General features: G+C 32.1%; 1 protein-coding gene across 1 annotated transcript in view; it reads right to left on the reverse strand.

The window, feature by feature from the left end:
• The window catches only part of LOC129234385 (neurotrimin-like), a gene marked incomplete at its 5' end in the record, with an annotated part of 85,909 nt that overhangs the window by 10,349 nt on the left and 52,359 nt on the right, over nucleotides 1-23,201 (reverse strand). The window lies entirely within an intron of this gene.

Genomic DNA, 23,201 nt, shown 5'->3' on the forward strand with positions numbered 1-23,201 from the left:
ATTGCGTGTTGGCACTAATAAGGTTGCCGTCAATGAATCACATAACAGATTTCGACTTGATTAGAAAGGAAATCCAACTCGAATTTCACGTCAATTATAGGAAAAATTTCTCAGCATATTTTTCTTGCAATAATAATATTCACATCCATGATAAATATACACAATTATAAATGAAAATGTAAAATAAATATTTTAGCATGTGATCCATTCATGACTACCGGTTGCTATGGATAGACCATCGAGTTTCCATCGATGGACTACATTCTCAAATTAAAACAATCAATGCGTAACTTACAAATATTTAAAACAGGTGATCAATAAACACTATAAATAACAATAAGTTATAAAAAATAGATTTATTTTCTAAAATGTTTTATTTTCGGACATTAAGAACATAAAAAACACCCCAGCACTCACACAACACACAGCTGTTGTCATCACACCTCATTCAACACTTGATATTTTAACAACCTGTGCAACACTGTTCTCAGCTAATATCTTTTCAACCCTCTTCTGAACTGTTGATAATTTTGTTAAATCGATTTTGAAAATTTCAGGGTCAACGAAGCCTACCCTAACGCTCCGCCGCTCCTTTCCGAAAAATTTCATGTTGCAGGCCAGTAATTTGTGTCCGCAATAAAAAAAAATCATTACTCATGAAAAACTCGCGTTATAACCATTTCGCGTAAGGCATTCGAGGTAAGATTGTACTTGCTCTTTAAAATATCAGAGATCATTTTTGACCAATTTATTACGGAAACCAGGAGCGTAAGCCCCAAACTACCAGAGACTATAGTACCAACAGACTTTTTGTCTTAATTAAATCTGTGGGACATGTTATTTTTCTCAGCCTCTTGAAAGGCCAATTACTACAGTTTTTCAGAAGTAATTCCATAAACTTCTTCTCTAGTTTCAAAATATGATTCACTAATCATATTCCTATTTCGGAGCGCTTATCTCTTAAATTTTTAACAAGTTTGATGACCAAAATAATACACTCGAGAAACATCAACAAATTAGTGACCCGAAAATTGCTTTCTCAAGACCATTTGCGGTAGAATTTCAAATTTACCAGCATTCCTTATCGGTAGGCATTATTATTCATCATCATAATTTTATTTGATAAGACTGAATATTTCCTGTAACAATTTTCGTTCAACATTTTACATCATATTTTTCATTCTGAATTTTCTGTTCGATTTTTGAAGTTTTGTACACGTTATAATAATTCGCAATGAATGATAATAATGAAACTGTATCTACCGCAGATAATGCAACTCTTTCAGCCGTAACAATAAAAATTCCTGCTTTTTGGCAAGTTAATCCAGAACTTTGGTTAATGCAATTAGACTCACGATTCAAGCTCGCGGTTTAAGCCAAGTATTTTTCCTTATTCTGCATTTAAAGACAAGACTCTGCCAACAATATGCTGAAAGTGAAACGGAACGTTTTAAAAGTTTAATCTCCGGTATGAAGTTGGGTGATAAAAAGCCTTCGCGATTGTAACTAGAAATGCGAAATAAATTCTCTCAGTAATATAAGTAAAGAATTGATTTAAAAAAAAAAAACTTTATTTTAGCAAAGACTTAAAGCAAATTTTAGCTATTTTCAGTGATGATTTGAACAAACTTCCTATAATGGCTGATGGAATTATTGCAAATAATAATAACTGTTCGACAATTATAATCGTTTCATGTGGTAAGCAGTCAGTTCAAGACATGTTGCACGACATTTCTTCTCGTCTTAGCCGATTAGAAACGAACTCTCGCTCTCGTAATAAAAGCCCTCATTCTACTCCGAGAAGAAGACGTTCCCAATGTCGTAGCATAAAATGCTTTAATGGACTGTGCTGGTACCGTTATTGCTTCCAAGACAAAGCAAATAAATGCATTAAGCCCTGCACTTATTCCTCAGAAAACTAGTGGGGTCGTCGCTCGGTCCCTCGGGTGACGTCGCTCATTCAGCTATACATAGACTGTATGTTTCAGATAATTCTTCCGGTATACGGTTCCTGATTGGCACAGGTGCTGCTGTTTCAGTGGTTATTTCTGATTTCTTGATAGTACATCGTTCTTCCGAGAAATTACAACTTTTTGCTGCAAATGGAGCTGCGATTCAGATTTATGGCCAACAGTTCTTAAAATTATACCTTAGTTTACGAGTAGTGTTTCACTGACCTTTTATAACAGCTGCCGTGACTAAACCAATTATCGGAGCTGAATTTTTAAAGATCTTCGGATTGTTAGTGGATATCAAACGCGAACGCTTGCTTGACCTACTTACTAACCTACAGCCAAATGTCAAATGTCTGCTAATTCTGCTTCTACAGTAAAATGCGTAATTCGAAATTCCACATTTTAGTGCCTGCTGAGTGAATTTCCTGAATTAAAAAACTGCATTGAAACCGCTGACAGCAATGCGTGATGTTGAGCACTGTATGGAAACAAAAGGTCCTCCAGTATTTTCGCCACCCTGAATATTGCCACCTGACAAGTTAAAAGCTTCTAACGCTGAATTTGAATATGTGGTGTCTGAAGAGATTCGTAGACCCTCCAAATGCAGTTGGGCAAGTCCGCCTCATATGGTTAAAATGCAAATCGGTGATTGGCATCCTTGAGGGGACTGTAGAAGAGGACTATATTCCCGACAGGTTTCCGGTTCACCATATCCAAGACTGCTTCCAAGTGTTAGAAAGAAATACAGTTTTCTCCAACTTGGACTTGACAATAGCTCACCACCAAATTCCAGCTGAGTTGACGAATGGGACATACCGAAAACAGCAATAGTGCCACTACATTACAGAGTTTTCTTCATTATATACAACCTTCTGATAAATTGCTTGATGAACAAAATAATACATTCGACAAACATAACCTGATCCTTTAACATCTGAAAAAGTCATTATGATAACTTCCGGGTAGTAGGTGTACGTCGACTCAGAGTGGAGTCTAGTTGTACACCTTTGATTATGAATGCATTCCAAAAGGGCTCTTTTCACGTTTCTTGATGAAAACCGTTTTAACTTCAATGTAACCTGAAGTGATGTCATACCCACTTAGCAATATATCACCCAGCTTTTTTGTCGTCAAGTTTGTAGCGAAAATGATTTTTCAAATATTTTCTTCAATTTTTTGCTATTGGGGAAAGTTGGCAAGATATCCATTGTTTCATGAAATGGTTAAAACTTGGAAGATAAAGAATTGTAAAACACTTTTTTCTATCGGTTCGGGGCAAACTTGGAGTAAAATTATTTAAAAATATATATATATATATTCTTGCTCACTCTAAAGCACTATTATATTATATTTTTTGTTTTCTATTCACGTTTGGAATTTTAGATATCAGACGTTAATATTATCATCACTGTTATGTGCTAATCATCTGAAAGTTTAACTATCTATCTTTACCAAACTTTTATATGTGAAGGAACATGCCTAAAAAATGTTTATTTAAAAAGTAATGACCCTTAGGCCCATAAATGAGTACATAAACCTATTATTTTGAGTTTTATGCAAAATCAACACATATTTCATATACATAGGATAGTTTTCTGGTTTCCACATTAGATTTTAGGTTAATTTTTAAGTTGCAGTTTAAAATGCGTGTAACTGTCATTATCCTGTGTTAAATATTTTTTTATGCCTATTTTTATGCTGTTTAAATTTTGAGTATCATGTATGAACTTTATTTTTCTTTTGTAATTATATAGTCAAACTAGTTCATAAGTAATTTTCTTTATAACGTTATCACCCTTTATTTACCTTTCATTTATTTTTATTTCTTAGAATGAATGTAAAATAACAAATAATGATTTGAAATAACTTAAAATAGGTTGCCTTATTTTTGTATATAAAACAAGCTTACGGATAACTCCTGATACAAAAGAATACATTTTATTTTATAATAACAAAAACTTCGGACTTACTCCAATTCACCTGTTAAAGAACCTTTGCAAAAAAAGAAAAAAAAACAGATAAAGGAAAAAGAAAGGATGCCCATTTCATCCGTATTCAGTTTGTGTGCCTCGATAAATGACTCCCTTGCCAACTTAGAGGTCCTGTTTACTGAGTAGGTGAAGCAATTTTTCAGTGTCCACGGGAACGACAAAGAGATGGCTGGAAAATTCAAAGCAATTTTATTTCTGAGAATTGAGAACTACGAAGATACAAAAAGTAGTGATGCGGTTTTATCTTCTGTAGAAAATAGTTCGAGATTTGTTTTTTTCCTTTTACATTTTATTTTGTATTGTTTTTATTTACATTTTATTTTTTTTGCATTCCTATGAAACCACATGTTAATGCTATTGTTTAACAATATTTTCGGTAAACTAATTGCAACTAAACATGCTTAATAAATAGAGTATGAGCTCAGAGAAACAAAAAAGGCTGCTTATTAAATCGTGTTTTTTTTTTTTTTTTAAGTTTACGCTTTTTTAAGATAAATTGATCATTTATTCTAAGTAGCTATTTTCGTAACAAATATAAATGAAGCAGTGCATTTTAAATAAATATAATGCTGAAGATAAATGTTAAACTAGAACATCGACTTAATGCTTATATTTTTGAGAATCTAAGGACCAGCTTTATGAAACATACCAAGAAGAACTTATGAGATTTGGAAACATGAAGCTTTGAAATATGATGGATAAAAATAAATTTTTTTTTTCTTAAGATACGAAATTAAGAGCATTTAAGCATTTTCTAACCGCTTTCAAGAACAGTATATTCATTTCATTTATAGCACAGAAAAACTGGACCTGAGGGTACTAATGGGATAAATTATCTACATTCCTTCTAATTGCCTCTTTGAGAGTTATTTTCAACTCTCCCACCTGAAGTGCAGACATGGATGCTTTACATTACAGATGTAAATGTGTCAAGTCTGGAAAATTTAGCAGGCGAAGGTTATTCAAGGAACTATAATTAAAAACTATTTAAAATTTCAAGTACATGGTGAATTTAATGCTCAAAATAACATGCAAACAGCTATTACAGGAGTCGTTTTAAATCAAACCGTAATTACATTTGACCATACGGGATGCATTCAAGAACTATACATTTATGACATGTCTTTTACCCCTTAGCATAAAGCAGAGTTTAACGGACTGATATCGGTTTTGGTAAAACTAATAATTTCTACTTGGACAAATATGTAGTTTAGCAACAAATATTGTTTTTTTTTTTTCCTTCTCAAAGCTGATGACAAACTAATACATGTGTGGAGGGAAAAAGGTCGGAAAAAAAAACAGGTTGGTATTTAGGGAAGAGGCAATCTATGAATTCATATGAAAAAATTTGTACCCGAGACCACCAGGTGCGAAAACTAATTCGTAAGTTCAACTAATTTACAATTATTTTACAAACATATAAGTTCTGTAAACAACTATCCGTGCAAATTTGACTCTTCTCTCTCTCGTCGAGAGCTTTCCTCTCTCTCGGAGCGGAAAGCCAAGTGACGGTAACCATTTCCTTCTGGGGCGTCCAGGGTTTTACATGCAGGACAATTTACTAATTCCATTTCCAACAAAGTTGCGTACATGTTTTGCAAAAAAATGTTTTGAAAGCTGTTTTGCAAAAAAATCATAACTGGACTATAAAAGAAGATATACAGAAAATACAAATGTACAAAAGAAAAGCTAGAAGTACGATTTTTGGTTAATTTTACGAATTGACTATTTTTTTTTCCTCAAATATTGAGTTAATGCGCCATCTCAAAACAACAATATTGCTTTTTAGAAGTATTTTTCTCAAATTTAGGATGTCAATTTGTTACATATTTTTGCTATTAGAAGTTGCTTACCGAAAATATATTTTTTCGCTCCACCCTATTACGCATACGAATTTATGGTAATAATATCATTATTATTAACAACATTATTAGTCAACTCTCAATAACTGAAAGTCCCAAAAGACCGGCTAAAACCTTCGAGCAATCGGTAGTTCGAGTTATCGGAAGTTCCTTACCCACCTTTTGAAGAATCATTTTTATTTTATTTTTTAGCAGTAGTTCATAATGGAAGATTATTTGGGTATTTCGGAAAATGAAGGGTAAAAAATAACATTTTAGGCCTTTCAAAGATTAGTCAGCAGTAAAATTTTAGGTTGTCAGTCATGGCATGAAGTAGTCGACAAGCAACATTAAGGATTAAACATTAAAGAGCATTATTTTTAATAAATTTTCCCTCTCAGTCAAACTGATTAGCAAAAAAGTGCGTTGATAGAATTAAAAAACTTTCTTTCTCATTTTAATTTTGTGTTGAAAACACTAAATTATTTTGGGATCGAATAAAAACTTTGCGATAAAGGAATATTCGAGCTATAAGGCTTCGAGTTATCGAGAATCGACTGTATTACGTGTTGACCTTCGTTAGAATATCCAATATCAGGTTAATACTTTAACAATAGCACATTCAAAATTGGATAATTACTTTCTTAAAATTACCCTGCGCTTGAACCATTCTGAGTGTAAAACAGAAAACTGATCGCGAAACTCAATTATAAAGAGTAATTTCTGTAAAAAACAGTTTAGTACCTATTAATGACATTCTCCAGTACCGCCTGCTAAGAATACGGTATTTTCGGTTCTAAAAAAGTGAGATAAAGTGCTAGAGAGAAATAGAATGTTGATTAAGGGATTTAAATAAAAGTGAAAAACAAATTCGCTAATGCAAACTCCATTCCCAGAAACTTTATGGATGTCTGGTTAATCTTATTCTGAAAGTGCATGATAAGGGAATGTCTAAAAATATGTTTTGTTCTCATAAAAATGATTTAATGGTTTTATTTCGGAAAATCAAAGAGATACAATGTACGTATTTTTCTCCAAAAAGGAGTTATTCCATTTTTTTCATTAAACAAGATAAACGATAGTATACTGCTGTTAAGACATAACTTCTTTTTTCTGACATAACTTTTTCAGACTCATGTATAAAAATGTAACAATATTTTTAAATTGGACTCATCATTTTCAAAGAAAAAAAAAATCATTTCATCTCATTTTGAAAACATTTAGTTTTAAATTGCATCGTGGTGAAAAAAACAAACAAAAAAAAACACGTTTTTTCATTGATGTACAAGTTTTTTCTGATTAACGGTATGAGTGTTGTTGATTACTATTCAATATACACTATTACAATACAATACTGTAATGTTACATGGCATTATCTTACTTATTATTGAGATTTTCATTTAGTTATAACATGCTTTGAATATCACTGATCAATTAAACGTGAGCATTGACTAAAAAGAGAGCATTTTCAAGTACAATTCCACATATTTCATGTTTTACCTAGATTCGTCACAGCAGTAACACCTACAAGAATATTCAAAATGATACAGTTGCTATCATTGGACTGATAGGTGTTTTCACGAATGGACCACCTGACAAAGTGGTTCATTCATGGTCCATCTAATCAGATCAACTACCTTTGAAAATTTCGCAATAGTTTTAAAATAAATATGATAATAAAAGAAATAATCTCAGTAATTCATGAAAACTCTTACACTTTATTGTAATTTCAAGTCAAAATATTTTATAAAATTTGTTAAAACATTAAAACATAATAATACAGTTTCAAATACTTTTGCTGTTTCAGAAAAATGCAAAAAATAGTAAAATATGGCCAGTAGACAAGTGAGAGTATGTCACGTGCATATAGAGCCCTGAAAGCAACTTTAAACAGTAGAATGGAAGACAAAAACCGGTATGTTGTTGCCTTAGTCACTTACTAGACATTTATGAGATAAGCCCTCCGAAATAGGAATATGATTAGCGAATTATACGTATTTAAAAATTAGAGAAGACGTTTCTGGAACTACTTCCGAAAAATTGGGTGAATTGGCTTATCAAGAGATTGATAAAAAAACATGATTTAATTAAGACAAAAAATATTTTAGTACTATATTCTCTGGTAGTTTTGGACTTAAGCTTCTGGTTTCATAATATGGTCAGTAAGTTTTTGAAATATTAGAGAGCAATTACAATCTTGCGTTCAACGAAAAGTTTCAAAATGGATATAACAAAGCTCCCAACAGTTCAAAAGAGGTTTAAAAGATATTATCCAAGAACAGTGTTGCACAGGTTGGGAAAATATCAAGTGGTGAGTAAGGTGTGATGTCAACAGTTGTGTGAGTGCTGGGTTTTCTCTTACGTTTCACTTATACGAAAAACAAGCATTTTAGAAAATAAACCTATTTTTCTATAACTTATTGTTATTTGTAGTGTTTATTGATTACCTGTTATAAATATTTGTAAGTTACACATTGATTGTTTAATTTGAGAATGTGGTCCACTGATGGAAACTCGATGGTCCATCTATAGCAACCGGTAACCTTGAATGGACCCTATGCTAAAATATTTATTTTAAATTTTTGTACTTTATTGTGTATATTTATCACGAAAGTGAGTTATTATTAAAAGAGAAACAAACTGAGAAATTGTTCCTATAATTAACGTGAAATTTCAGTTGGATTTAATTTCTAAAAAAACGAAAACAATTATTTGGTTCATTGACAGCAACCTCCCCCTATGTATATTTTTCATTTTCCGAATATCATCGTATGACATAGTTTTAAAAGAACTTACTGAAGACATTGTAATTAATTAATTATTATCTAATGTAATGTTATGTTTGTTATTACATTTTTTACGCTCTTAATTTTGACTAGCATGTAATTATTTAACCTCAAAAATTCAAAATACTTCTGAACCGTAAAATTAAAATAAATATACAGGTAATAGCCATAAAATATTTCTCTTAAGATTTATTAAGATATTTAGCCAAAATTTTTAACATGCAAACATTTATCTTCGCAAAATTGGTAGTCATAAAAATAAAACTAACATAATGCGCAAAAAGTATGTTATTCTTACATTTATTCCAAAGGAGGTTAGGACTGATGTAAAACACACACTAACAATATTGTCACAATTTTCTACCTCTTCTATCATCTAATTTGAAACAAAGTCCATTTAAATGCTCAAACAATACGCTGGTTGCATATCTTTATCTCACAGTTTCAATTAAATAAACTCACTGATCATCCAATCTTGTAATTAGTTTTGGTGTTTTTGTGCCAGAAATAATGCTTTCTTCCACTTAAGCTGCCATGTTCTATTACCTAAAATGTAGATATAAATACCAAGAGCAACTAACAAGAGCTTTCGGAAGCTGATCCCTAACGCTTTCTGCATAATAATCACTTTTCAAGTACCGTTCCGTGGTAGTATTGGAATCTCAGTGGAGACTCTAATGGAGATTACTACTTTAGGCCTTTATACTTTGCAGGGTTCTAATCACTAGAGAGAAAACTGGGAAACCAATTATAGAAAGTAAAAAGTAGACTCTGACGATTCAGAATCTATTAATGACATTCGGGAATACAAGTCAGCTTTTGCCGAATAATCTGCATGTTGCTGAAGAGTGCAAAAGCGGATTTCGTTTGTTATATTATTTTCAAAGCAGCTGTACTGCTGACACAAAGCTTAACAAATCCTTAACCTACATTAATTTATAAATTTTAATCAATATAATGCACAAGTTAAGTGTATCCAGTTAACTACGTTAAAAAAAAATAGTTGATTTTTCTTTACGCACCATCCGTAATAATAAACGTTTCCATCGATTCATTTACTTATACCATGCTGTAAAATACTGATAATACATAAATATGTATGTCAAAATAAAAAATCATGAGTTTTGCGAACTGAAAAACGCTTATACGTTTTCTGGAGGATTTAGGTAAATAGACCTTGGGCGTCTTGTAAAAACTTTGTTTTAGGTATTTTTTAAGACTTTTTAAACTATATCAGATTCGAAAAAAAAGGACCATATATATATATATATATATATATATATATATATATGCTTGTATATATATACTTGTATATATATATATATATATATATATATATATATATATATATATATATATATATATATATATATATATATATATATATATATATATATATATATATATATATATACTAGCTGACCCAGCCACGCGTTGCTGTGGCAAAAAATTTGGATTAATATACACTTTTACTCATTATTTTGATAGAATCAAATAAATATTTTTATTAGAGCTTAAAATAGTATAGCCGATTTTAAAACATATGATATTGATAATGGGCGTGATTCAATGTAAAAAGAATTCCTAAATGCTACTGGAAAATTATGGGCAGCTGATGTGGCCAATTTCTGCCAATAACATGTCATGCCAAAACCCGGAATGTTTTCCGATAAAAGTTAATAACCTTCCTGAAATCATCTCGGAAGCCACTTGAAAAATTCGAAGATCTTCCCGTTTGGAGCTAGTCGTGTTTCTGGAACTTTAGTGTAAACTTAGGAAGGGATAAAAAAAAAAAATCTTCGCACCTTTCTGATTTATTAAGGAACTTTTATAATCAGTAATACAAACATAGCCAAAGCTTAACCAGAACTGCAAGCAAGTATCGAAAATTTTTACTCAGTAACGTTTCGCATTTTTTTTACAGTGCAGGCTGAAGAAAGTACTTATTGAATTCAGTAAGTACTAACTAAATTTTCTATAGAAAAGCACTATACTTACGCTTAGTAAATTTTTTAAGTATGATTTTGGCCAAAATAAAAGCAAAAATAACTTGAAAGTGATAGTAAATATCGAAACTGATTGTAAAATAACCGAATATAGAAACTAAGCGTAAACCAAAATACTCTTTTAGATTCTACACTAAATTTTATTTACCTCTGCTTTCTCTATAGTTTGTAATCAAAAACTTCTTTACAAAATACACTAACTAAATTAAAAACATAAAAATTAAATTTTTTCAATGAAGTAGATAACATTGACTTCGAACTATTGTTTCTATTATTTGAAAACTGAAAACTGTCTAAGCACTAAGTTGTGCATAATGTTCTTGCTTAACCAGTCTTTTGCTAATACGAAAAATATGATAACTTTCCACGTGTGAGTAGGCGATATATGGTTGCCCATAAGAGAAATATTTATGTTTCATGTCCAAACCGAAAGAAGACATTGTTTGTTCTTGAAATCTATTTATGGTCTTTGCAAAAGCTAAACGAATCAAAAATTGAAACCTTTCAAATGTGTTTGAAAATTATGACGCTATTAATGGATTACGTGGCAACGCAAACATTTCTCCTTTAAACTTTCCCGACAAAATTGTTGACTTTTGATGAAGAAGCGTGTACCGTTTCGTAATTTAGGTGGGTTTAAATTGCGAAAAAGAATAAATTGTTGAGCCAATTTTCAACCGGAAATCGTGTAGTCGCATTCGTGGTGTATCCAGGGTATTTAAAAATTCAGTTGGAATGTTTACTGCTTTGTTTTCATCGACAAATGTATTAGACTTCTTCAGCATCAATGGGGAACTTTTTTTTCCAGCCGTCAGTAATGGCTCATTATTCGCAATAATTGTAGCTAAGACAGCTTATTGATCTGTTGTTATACGTTGCAAATCAGTGTTAACTAAGTCGGTGGCCCAACTATCATGTGACGGCATATCATAATAACTAAGTGGCAAATTTGAAATTGAAACGCAAAAACCTTCTGTTAAAACTAAAGCTTCATATTCATCTCTGGTGTAAAATCTGGATTTGGACATTTGTGTGTTTGTTAAACTTTATGAAATACGTCTTCAAACGTGAAAGTTATATAGTTTCTCCTTAAAAAATAATGATTGTGTTGGATAGTATGTCGTCAAAATTGTTTTAAACAGTTGACGAATACTGTTTCTCCTTATGTCAAACCTGCATTAGAAAGTGTCAACTCACAATGACTTTGTGCGACCAATAAATACAATTTGCGACATGCATCAGGAAATGTATTTGACAGTCGACAATTGACGATCCACAAATATTCCTGTCTGTTCGGAAATGTTTACCGAAAACAAAACTGCTCCAAAACCAGCGCGATTACAGAGGCAATTATGATTTTTAAAAAGTTAATGTTATCTGGGAATAGACTCTCAATTAGTTCACTTTTCGTTTTAACGGCAGTGTAGAAAATGTCTGGCTATTTGTTGTACTGTACATTTTGATACAGTTCAATTTCACCGTTTCCAATACTCAGCAATTGCTCAGAAAATACTTGTGCGATTAGATTATTTTGCGTTTATACTCGCATGTTCATGGCCAATCGCATCTTCGACATTACGCTATAGAAACGATTGTTTGAAACATGCGTTGATTTCATAGGAGTAACTGGTAATGTCTGCCTGAAGTCCCCGGACAGTGTTCAGATGATTTCGCTTAAAAGTTTATCGTTGCCGTTCAAATCTTGCACAATCCTAGGATGTGCTTCGAATGAATGCTTTTACTCATGAGTCATAGTACACTTATCCCAAATTATAATTTCAATCTCTTGCAACACTACAGCCATACCAGGTTTTTTTTTTTTTTCTTTAACGTTATACATTGCGTTTTGTTTGCTATGAATATCTAATAGGCAACTTTAAAGCTGAATGTGCTGTTCGTCTACCATCTAAAAAAAGTAGCAGCAATGCCTGACGATGCAATTGTCACTGCAATTTTCTGTTGCGAACGTATCTTTGCAAGAATTAATGATATTAAAAATTTCTTGGGGAACAAAATAAAGAAAATAATTGTTTTCCGCCTAAATTAATTAACCTTCCTGAAATTAACCTGGAATATTTTTGAAGAATTCAGTAGTCTTCTTGGTTAAAGGCAGTTATGATTCACGCACCTTCAGAGAAGTCTAACGCAGGTTTAATATAATAACACGGAACCTTCCTGCTTTTCTAAGAAACCTCTCAAAGCATTAATACACGCATTGCCAACGCGAAGACAGACTCTCAAGCAAGTAGCTCGAATGTAACTCCTCTGCAACTCTTGCAAAGCTTCGTGATCCATATATCTTTTCGCACTCATTAGGTGTTGTGTCAATCTGGACAAACCGTAATCACTCCGAAACCGATACACCTATTAAATACGTTTAGATAATCTTGATACTGGTGGAGAAAAATACTTTTCACAACGGTGTGATATCTGCAATTTGCAGCAATTCAAGGAAACGTTTTGAAAAATATAGTTGATTTTCTCAGGAAGTAAATAATAACCTGTAATATCCCGAAACGTTATATGGAAATTCTAAGCAGCATTTCTGAGTTTTTTTATCATGGTGATTTTTAGCAGTAAGTCATACGATGTTAGAGTTATATCGATTAATTAACTTACACCGCCATCTATTAAGAATTTTTAGAACTAAACAATTAATTCACACTATTATTGCATAATTAATATGAAATTTGCAATTAAAAATTATAAAAACCATTCTATCTTTTAAGTTGGACCAAATGACACATATATATGAAATTTGAGAAAAATCGGTTGAGTAGTTTCGGAGTTTACCCCGAACAAACATCGTGACACGAGATTTTTATATATATACTAGCTGACCCAGCCACGCGTTGCTGTGGCTGATAATGGAAAATCAAGTTTTACTCATTATTTTTATACGATCATATCAATATTTTTAACGATGCTGGAAAATGTTCAGTCGATTTTAAATCACAGGGAATTGAGAATGGTCGTGTTTGACCGAAGTAGGACTACTAAATTACTAACTAACTAATTATTACTTAAGTACTAACTAAATTTTCTACAGTAAAAGCATTACTTTCTATACTTACGTTTATTAAATTCAGTAAGTATCACTGTTAAAACGATTCAGAATTGTTCCTGGAAAATAATGGGCAGCTGATGTGACAAATTTCTACCAGTAAAATACCTTACAAAAATCAAAACTGTTTTCCGATAAAATTCAGTAACATTTCTGAAATTCTCCTTGAAGCCTCCTGAAAAATTCAGAAATCTTCCCGCTTGTAGCCAGTCGTGTTTCCCGAACTTTAGATAAAACTTAAGTAGGTATAATATAACAGCTTGGCACTTTTCTGATTTAATTAGAAAATTCCATAAGAAGTATTGCAAACATGGCCTTAAGAGTAAACTTAGGTAAGTATCATATAATAGTTTAGCACCTTCATGATTTATTAAGAAAACTCCATAAGCAGCTTCGCAAACATTGCCAAAGCAAACCCAGAATTGCAAATACGTATCACGAATTTTACGCGCTTGCAATTCTTGCAAAGCAAGTAGTTCATACTCATTCGCTCTCTTTGGGAGCTGATTAGCATGGACGAATACACATTCCGTATTCGAACGGAAGCCGATACACTTTATTAATACGTTCAGTTAATCTTTGAACTGGTAGCTAAAAATATTTTTCACAACAGTGAGAAACTGCATTCGTGCAATGTGTAGCAATTCAGAGAACGTTTTGACTATGTTACTTGATTTTTCCGATAACTTGATAAAAACCACTGAAATTCTGAAACGTTACACGGAAATACTCAGAAACGTTTTGGAAATTTTTTGCTGTGTACTTACTACGTTCAATGGTGCAAAATAACTTGAAAGTGGTAGGTAAAGTATCATAATGTTGAAATTAAGCATTAACCAATATACAGTTTTTGTATGCACATTTTATTCATCTCAGCTTTAACTATAGTTTTTAATCAATGACTTCTCACAAAATATACTACATAAAATTATAAGCTATTATAAAGTGGAATTTTATGAATAAGTTAGATTACATTGATTTCAAACTATTGTTTCGATTATTTTAAATTATTAATATTGAAAATTATCTTTGTACTAATTTGTTCACGTTACTTTTGGTTAATCTGTCTTTTGCTAACACGAACAGATTTGATGGTTTTTCCACACCTGAGCAGGTTACATGTAGAACCCATGGGAGAAACACCTACTTTCCTTGTCCAAATCGGCATTATTGTTTGGCCTTGAGATCTATTAATGGTTATCGCGAAGGCAAAGCGAAGCGAAATATGAAGCCTTCTAAGTTGTATTGGAGATCTGATGATATTAATGGAATGCATGACAGCAGGATGATTCCTCCTTTAAACTTTCCTGTCATAATTGCTGCTTCAAGAGCATTTCCGGTGACCCTTTTGATAACTATACTTGTATATTTGTGAAAACCTGGGTGGGTTTAAATTATGGAGAAGATTAATTGGTGAATAAATTTTCAACTTGAGATTGTGTAGTGTCATTCCTGGCATATACAGAGAATTTAAAATTTAGTTGGAAACTTCAATGATTTGTTCTAATCAGCAATTGAATCGATTTAATTAAATTTTTTCAAATTACCGGCCAACAACTGTTGCATTTAAAAGTTAATTGCGTCTGCATCAACGTTTTTTGTTGAAAAAATAACGCGATTACAGAGGCAATCACAATAAAACAAATTAAATTTATTCGGGAATACACTTTTAATTAGTTAATTTTTCGTCTCAATTGCAGTCCAGAAATTGTCGGGTTAATTGATGTACTGTGTATTTTGATACATTTCAGTTTCACCGTTTGAAATACCCAGCAATTGCTTAGAAAACACTTGTGCGAATACATCATTTTGCATTTGTACTCGCATGTTCGTGGTCAATCGCATCATCTCGACATTACGCTATCAAAGCGATTGTTTTAAACATCCGTTGATTTCATCGGAATAACTGGTATTGTCTGCCGGAAGTCCCTAGACAGTATTCAGACAATACCACCTAAAAGTTGATCGTTTCCTTTCAAATCTTGCATAATCCTATGATGTGCTTCGAATGAATGCTTTTACTTATGAACCATAGTACACTTATCCCAAATTATAATGCAATCTCTATTGCAACATTACAGCAATTCCGCGTTTTTTCTTTAATGTTACACATTGCGTTTGGTTTGTTATGAATATCTAATAGGCAACTTTTAAGCTGAATGTGCTGTTCGTCTACCATCTAAAAAAGGTAGCAGCAACTGCAATTTTCTGTTGCGAACGTATTTTTGCAAGAATTAATGATATTAAAAATCTTTTTTGGGGGGGGGGGGAGAAAGAAAATAAATGTTTTCCGCTTAAATTTGGTAACCTTCCAGAACTTATCCTGGAATATTTTCGAAGAAATCAGTAGTCTTCTTGGTTAAAGTCAGTTATGATTCTGGCGCATTTAGATAAGCCAAACGTAGGTTTAATGTAAAAGTCTGGAACCTTCTTGGTTGTCGAAGACAGTTCCCAAAGCATTAATGCAATCATTGCCAACGCGCAGACAGACTCTCCAGCAAGTAGCTCGAATGTTACTCCTCTGCAACTCTTGCAAAGCTTCGTGATCCAAATATCTTTTCGCATTTATTGGGGGTTGAGTCAATCTGGACGAACCGTAATAGCTCCGAAACAAATACACCTATTAAATACGTTTAGTTAATCTTGATACTGGTGGAGAAAAATATTTTTCACAACGGTGTGAAATCTGCAATTTGTAACAATTTAAGGAAACGTTTTAAAAAATATAGTTGATTTTCTCAAGAAGTGAATAATAACCTGTAATATCCCGAAACGTTATATGGAAGTTCTAAGCAACATTTCGAAGTTTTTTTATCATGGTGTTTTTAGCAGTAAGTCATACGATGTTAGTTATATCGATTAATTAACTTGCACCGCCATCTATTAAGAACTTTTAGAACTAAACAACTAATTCACACTAGTATTGCATAATTAATATGAAATTCGCATGATGAAACATAGGTATGAAATTTGAGAAAAATCGGTTGGGTAGTTTCGGAGTTTACCCCGAACAAACATCGTGACACGAGATATATATATATATATATATATATATATATATATATATATATATATATATATATATATATATATATATATATATATATATATATATATATATATATATATATATATATATATATATATATATATATATTGTCAGGAATTCTGTAAATAGTAATTATTGTAGTAACGTAACCTGTAAATATTTTCTTGTAATGAATATACAACCCCTATACATTCGGCTAAAGTATACGACCCCTCCTATTTCTTTCTTTTGTTCATTGATAAAATTTGATAACGGTCTACTATTTTCCAGAAGCGTTTGGAATCTTGTGGAATATTTGAGAGATTTCTTTCGATGTTTATAAAAGCGTCCCGCGTGATAAAAAGTTGAGTTTCGATTGAAAATTCGAACTGAGAGCGTATTTGCTCTGTTTATTGCGAGGCATTTCGCTGTCTTGTTTTCGTATTTGGAAGTAATTACGTGTTTAACCGTTGAGTTTACGGTGTCTAGTGATATTTGTTTAATTGCTGATGATTAATTAGCAGTTGTTAACGATTTCTTCTGTACATAGTGTAAATACAACTCCTGTGTTTTTAATCAAGAACTGTGTCGTCCTTTCAAGAAAATTGGAAGCCGCACCGGATCCGTTACAATATATATATATATATATATATATATATATATATATATATTGAGGACACTAAACATTGGCTATAGCTACTGAACAAAAGGAGAATGTAGAAAAGCGGTTGACAGACAAAGAAGAAAATGGAATTGAAAAAAATACACCCTGTATATTCATTTACGAACAGTATATAGTAAATTACTGATAACACATAAAAATGTATGGAGAACAAAATGTTCTTTAATTCCTGTTTTTATTATACATAAATTTGAATAAGTTAAAGGAACGACTCGATAATCTGCGTTTTGGATTAAACTATGGCCTAAGAGCCAACAGACAAAGATATACATGTGTCTATTTCTAACTGTTTCGCAAATGACATTGAAGTATAATTTATGTTCTTATTACTGCATTGTTATTGTTAAGTATAGTACAATTTCCCACCGGTTAAATTCAAATACATCGCTTTGAAATGCCGTTACGAAAAACAAAAGTGCAATTATGCCAGACTAATGAATTTTTGGCCTTTTACCTCAAAGTTAAGTAAAAAGGAAAATAAACATTAAGCTCGTTGACAATAGACAGTAAGAAAATTGCTTTAACCCTTTAATTCGAAATATGTCAAAAACGTTTCTCGAAAATGTATCTTACTATAAATTAACAGGTATTTCAGAAACGTAGTCACGGAAACAACATGAACAAATGCATTTACGTAATAAAATATTTTCTTGATTTGTTTCAGTTTAGTTTACCATATGTTCGGCAATATGATAATTGAAAATTTTGATTTCGATTTTTGCAATGTTAATACACTCTGACGCAAAAAAAAAAAAAAAAAAAAAAAAAAAAAAAAAATATATATATATATATATATATATATATATATATATATATATATATATGTATATATATATATATATATATATATGTATATATATATATATATATATGCACCCAGAAGAAATTGAGCTACACTCACGAAACTTGGCAGGCATGTAAGGTGTAGAGAGATAAGAAGCTGATTTAAAATTTAAAATAAAAGATAATTTTATGAAGCAGTTACATTATACAAAAGGTTACAAATCAGTATGTAGTAAAAGCCACCTCTGACATCCAATCGATTAGGTCACTTATGACCCCCTGAGGAAGATCATGCCATAATCTTTGCAACTGCGTCGTTAATTCCCCTGTATCCCGGGATAGCTGCAGTTGCTTTCCCACACTTCCCAGACATGCTCTATTGGCGAAAAGTCTGATGCCCTCGCAGGCCATGGGAATACTTCATATCCCTGAAGACAGTGTTGAGAGAATCGCGCAGTATGTGGCCGAGCATTGTCCTGCTGATAAATGGGAGCTGTGCGACTTGATTGCTCGGGCAGAACAATCGGCGTTAAAATGCTTTCCACGCATCTGTGAGCTGTCAAAGTGCTTTGGAGAACAACTAGAGGTGATCGTGTGTTCCAAGAAATCGCTTCCCGCAATGTCACACCTTGTGAAACGGCTGTATGCCGCTCGACAACAAATCGGAGGACCGGATCGGAGCGATAGCCAGTGCGCCTAAAACACGTGTACGGTGATCATCAGCACTGAGATTGAATTGGAATTCATAACTGAAGATCACACGCCTCCAGTCTGTTACACTCCAAGTTGCCCGATGTCGGCAAAAATCCAGTCGACACTGCCTATGATGTGGGGTCAGTGGCATGCGTCTTAACGGACGTCGGTTCTTTAAGCCAACTTCGGCCAGTTGTCTCCTAATGGTTTCCTATCATCTACCGGATGACTGGAAGGAGGTAAGTGACGTTGATTCAATGCTAGCGCCGTTGTCTTTGCCGACGTGGCCGCTCTCCTGATTGCGCGATCCTCGCGTTCATTTGTGTTCCTGGGACTCCCTGACCCTCCACGATTGTAGACTCTCCCTTCCATGATCCACTGTTGCCAACACCGAGCAACTACCATATCACTCCGACCGAGATAGCGGCCGATACTCCTGTTTGACCAACCTGCTTCTCTGAAGCCTATTATGCCGCCCCTATCAAACTACGTCAGCTGTTCGTACTGCCGCCGGTTACGTCTTAGAGGCATCTTAAGTCACAATACAGTCTGCAGAAGTCAACAGATTCGATTGAATAACCTTACGGCACAAGTACTCATGCTTTTAAACTCTCCCACCTGTGCAATTCACATGCTCATAGCGCGCTTAGCCTTGTTTCATTGGCGCTGAAATTTTAATCATTTGCATATGAGCTACTAAACTGCATTTGTGCCGAGTTTCATGATTGTGGCTCTAATTCTTCTAGGTGCATACATATTTTTGCGACAGAGTTTTGATTTTTTTTCACATTCATAAGTATGAGTCAGATTCACACGCGCATCATCTATAATGCCTTTCTGGGTTCCGATTAAATGTTCTCCCTCCTTATGCATATGAAAAAGTAAAATTAAAACTATAAAACATAGGTGGATGAAGTTTTGTGTCAGCGAAACTAGAGGGACACCGAAAAAGGTAGTGCAATCACTAGCTTTGGAATTAAAAAAAAACAATAAAAAAAAACTTACTTTCTTTTCATTCCACAACACAGTCACAATGGTATTGAAATGCAGATTACGTTTTTCCTTTTCATATATATATATATATATATATATATATATATATATATATATATATATATATATATATATATATATATATATATATATATATATATATATATATATATATATATATATATATATATATATATATATATATATATATATATATATATATATATATATATATATATATATATGCTCACTTCAATACAGTAATCAAAAATAACTATTTCTGGACAGAGACACAGTGAAGTGTGGCATGATTTAGCTCTTAGCAAAATTAAAACCATTAGGCCAAGGAACCAGATGCTATTAGCAACGATTGGTATAAAGCACTAATGAATTGATATGATTTTGACATCAAAGACTTAAGAGAAATGACCATAATGCCAAAAGTTTAAATTCGGATGCATTAAAAGTCGATTATTTTTCATAACCAGTCTTAATACAGCAGTAGTTCATTATCTTAAGAAATATGATTTTTCTAAAAGTCACAAATTATGTGTGTTATTTTACGTTTTAAAATATGTCGCTTAAATGACAACATTTAAAGAGAAATAAAAAATGCTTGATGTGCTTTAGTACTCAAAGAAACTAATTTTAAAACTGATATTGCTATTACCTATTCAATACTAGTATTGGAATCTATGCATAGGTTCTGATACTACTTAAGATATTTGTAAAAATATTATTAGACTGCTAGATGATATTTTTCAATTGAATTAATCACCAAACTACTTAAAACTCTCATTTTTAAACAATTAAAGCAACTACTTAAAAACACAAGTCAATGTGATTCATTATTTAAAATTGTGGTGCTCATTTTTATGATGAACTCAAAATATTTTGTGAGGTCGAGAGAGGGATCGCCATCATTTATCAAACGAAACACTAAATTTAAGCTCATTTTTTAAAAAAAATACACATGCATGCAGAAAAGTGAGACAAAATATAAAGCTAACCTGCAGGGGAAAAAAATAAATTATCGGACAAGGTGTTCCGGCGTAACTATTTTTCTAATACTTCATTCATAAAAATACTTCTTTCATGCTTCATTTAAAAAACTGTTTTCAAAAGCTTTTTTCACCCACTGTAATTTTTATATGTAAATTTAGTTTCAAAGTTTACATTAAGCACGATGCTAGTATTTCTATATTTTTAACGTCTGGTATATTCTTTAAATGTATTTAAAAATAATAGTAATTTGAAGTTAAAACATGCAAATACTCTTTTCTTGGGGTGATAGAGTAATTTATCTATTTCTTTTAGGAATCCATCAAGGTAATTCAATAATGTATACTCTTTCAAAAAAAAAAAAAAAACTTCAGTAAAAATTCCAGTGAAAAACAAATAAACAAACCAATTAACTCATCTACTACTATCCGTAATTAAACTTTATAAATAAATTACTTTAAAATGGAAAACAATACGAAAAATACACTCGAACATTTGCATTTCAGCCCTTATCTCTATCTTTTCAAAAATCACCTTTGAAACAAGTATCTCCAACATTATCTGTACTCCATTTGGGTATCTAATGGGGATTACGACTTTAAATATCCCCACTTTTCAGAGGATTTTAATCAGGGGAGAGTGAACTGGGAAACCAATTATAGAAAGCAAACAGCAGAAATGTACAGCTCAGAATCTATTAATGGCAGCAGAAGCAAAAAATACAAGTCAGCTTTGCTCTTGTAATCCCCTCGTTGAGAAGAACCTTACAAAAGAAGATTTTCCTCATTCTGCGCTTTTTAAAGGTATTTTGCAACATTAAAGTACCGTAAATGCTTTGCTGGGGAAATATTCCAAGAGAAGTTTATATAAGGACATCTGTTGCAGCTTTGAAACTTTTTTTTTTTTTTTGGTTTGCTTATTTTTAAGTCTTTCTTCATCTCTTTGATATGTGCGTTCTAACGAAAATATATTTTACCTATGTTGTCAATTTCAATTTTGTAGTCATTTTGTAAAATGTATGCTGCATGTCTTTTGTTCTCAGCTACGACCTACGTTATATACACCAATTGATTCAAATTTTTCAGCAGTGGTTGCTTCAAGATTACTTATATAATTTGAAGAAAGAAATGAACGATAATAATGTGAATAATATATTGTTACTTAAGTAAGTATCATATTGACTCAATTTTGTTCACTAGTTATTTGTACTAAATGTAAATAATGTAAATTCTTTGAATGAAAGAACGCCAGATGGCAACTACTGAAATTTTCAGATTTTGGAGTGGCTACTACTGGATCAAATTTGAGGTTTGTGAGGAAATGGATAAATATTGAACAAATGGAAATTCTGGCATTTTTAGAAATAGAACGTTTAAGGAAGCATTGTGCTTTAATACGCTTATTGAGTTTCAAGAGAGGTAATTTATTTTGTAGACCCACAGTTTTAAAATATATTTAGCTGTGACTACTGCTATTGCGTGTTAATCCTTAAAGTGGTCACTACTGAAGCACTGGCTACTACTGGTTATATTATGAATTGCGAGTTCTTACACCTCTTGACATGTAATTATTTCAAATCATGCCCCCCCCCCCCAAAAAAAAAGAAAGAAAAAAAAAGCCAGTAAAATGTTAATGTTGACCACCTTTATAAGTTGACATCTTTTGCCAAGTACACAATTAGTCCTATATCATGCATTTCAACCTCTGTAAGTTGCCCACCGGTCGAAGTCGACCACTAAAGAACTGCACTGCAAGTGGTCAACTTGCACTGGTTTCACTGATTTTATAGTGATAGATAATATTGAAATGTGTACTAAAACATGTTCTCTTGGAATATGAGTGATTATATTTTAAAGTTATTTTATCGTTTACGCGGCGTTGCACAGTAAATTATATTTTTGTTCTTAGTTGTAGATATTTAGTTAACTTTATTTACAATCTAAAAGTTTAATGAGCTCTCAAATGGGTGAAAAAGTTCGAGTTTACAAGTTTCGCGCTTATTTTTTTATCTTATTTTCTTCCTCATTAAGCTATTTATGCTTTAACCTACTGTGAGTTATTTATGTCAGTATTCATCATTTATAAAAATAATTATTTTATTGATATGTTTTTTACTTTAAAAAATTTTTTCATTTATTATCATTAGTTACCCGGTTAATTACAAATGGGCTTCTTTAGTTTTCATAAAACTGCTTATTCTGGTAAATTATTTTAGCAATTTTAGAATTAATATTCATTGATGAATAGGTTTTAATTGTCTGGAGCACTTGAAAAAATATCTGATGAATATGAGAATTATAAAAACAAATAGCGAAGAAAATTTCCCTTTCCTTACCACTCGTCCCTACACTAAAAGTGATAATCAGAGCTGAAATAC

Source organism: Uloborus diversus, chromosome 1 (genome assembly GCF_026930045.1).
Source record: "Uloborus diversus isolate 005 chromosome 1, Udiv.v.3.1, whole genome shotgun sequence".
NCBI classification, from domain to species: Eukaryota; Metazoa; Arthropoda; class Arachnida; order Araneae; family Uloboridae; genus Uloborus; species Uloborus diversus.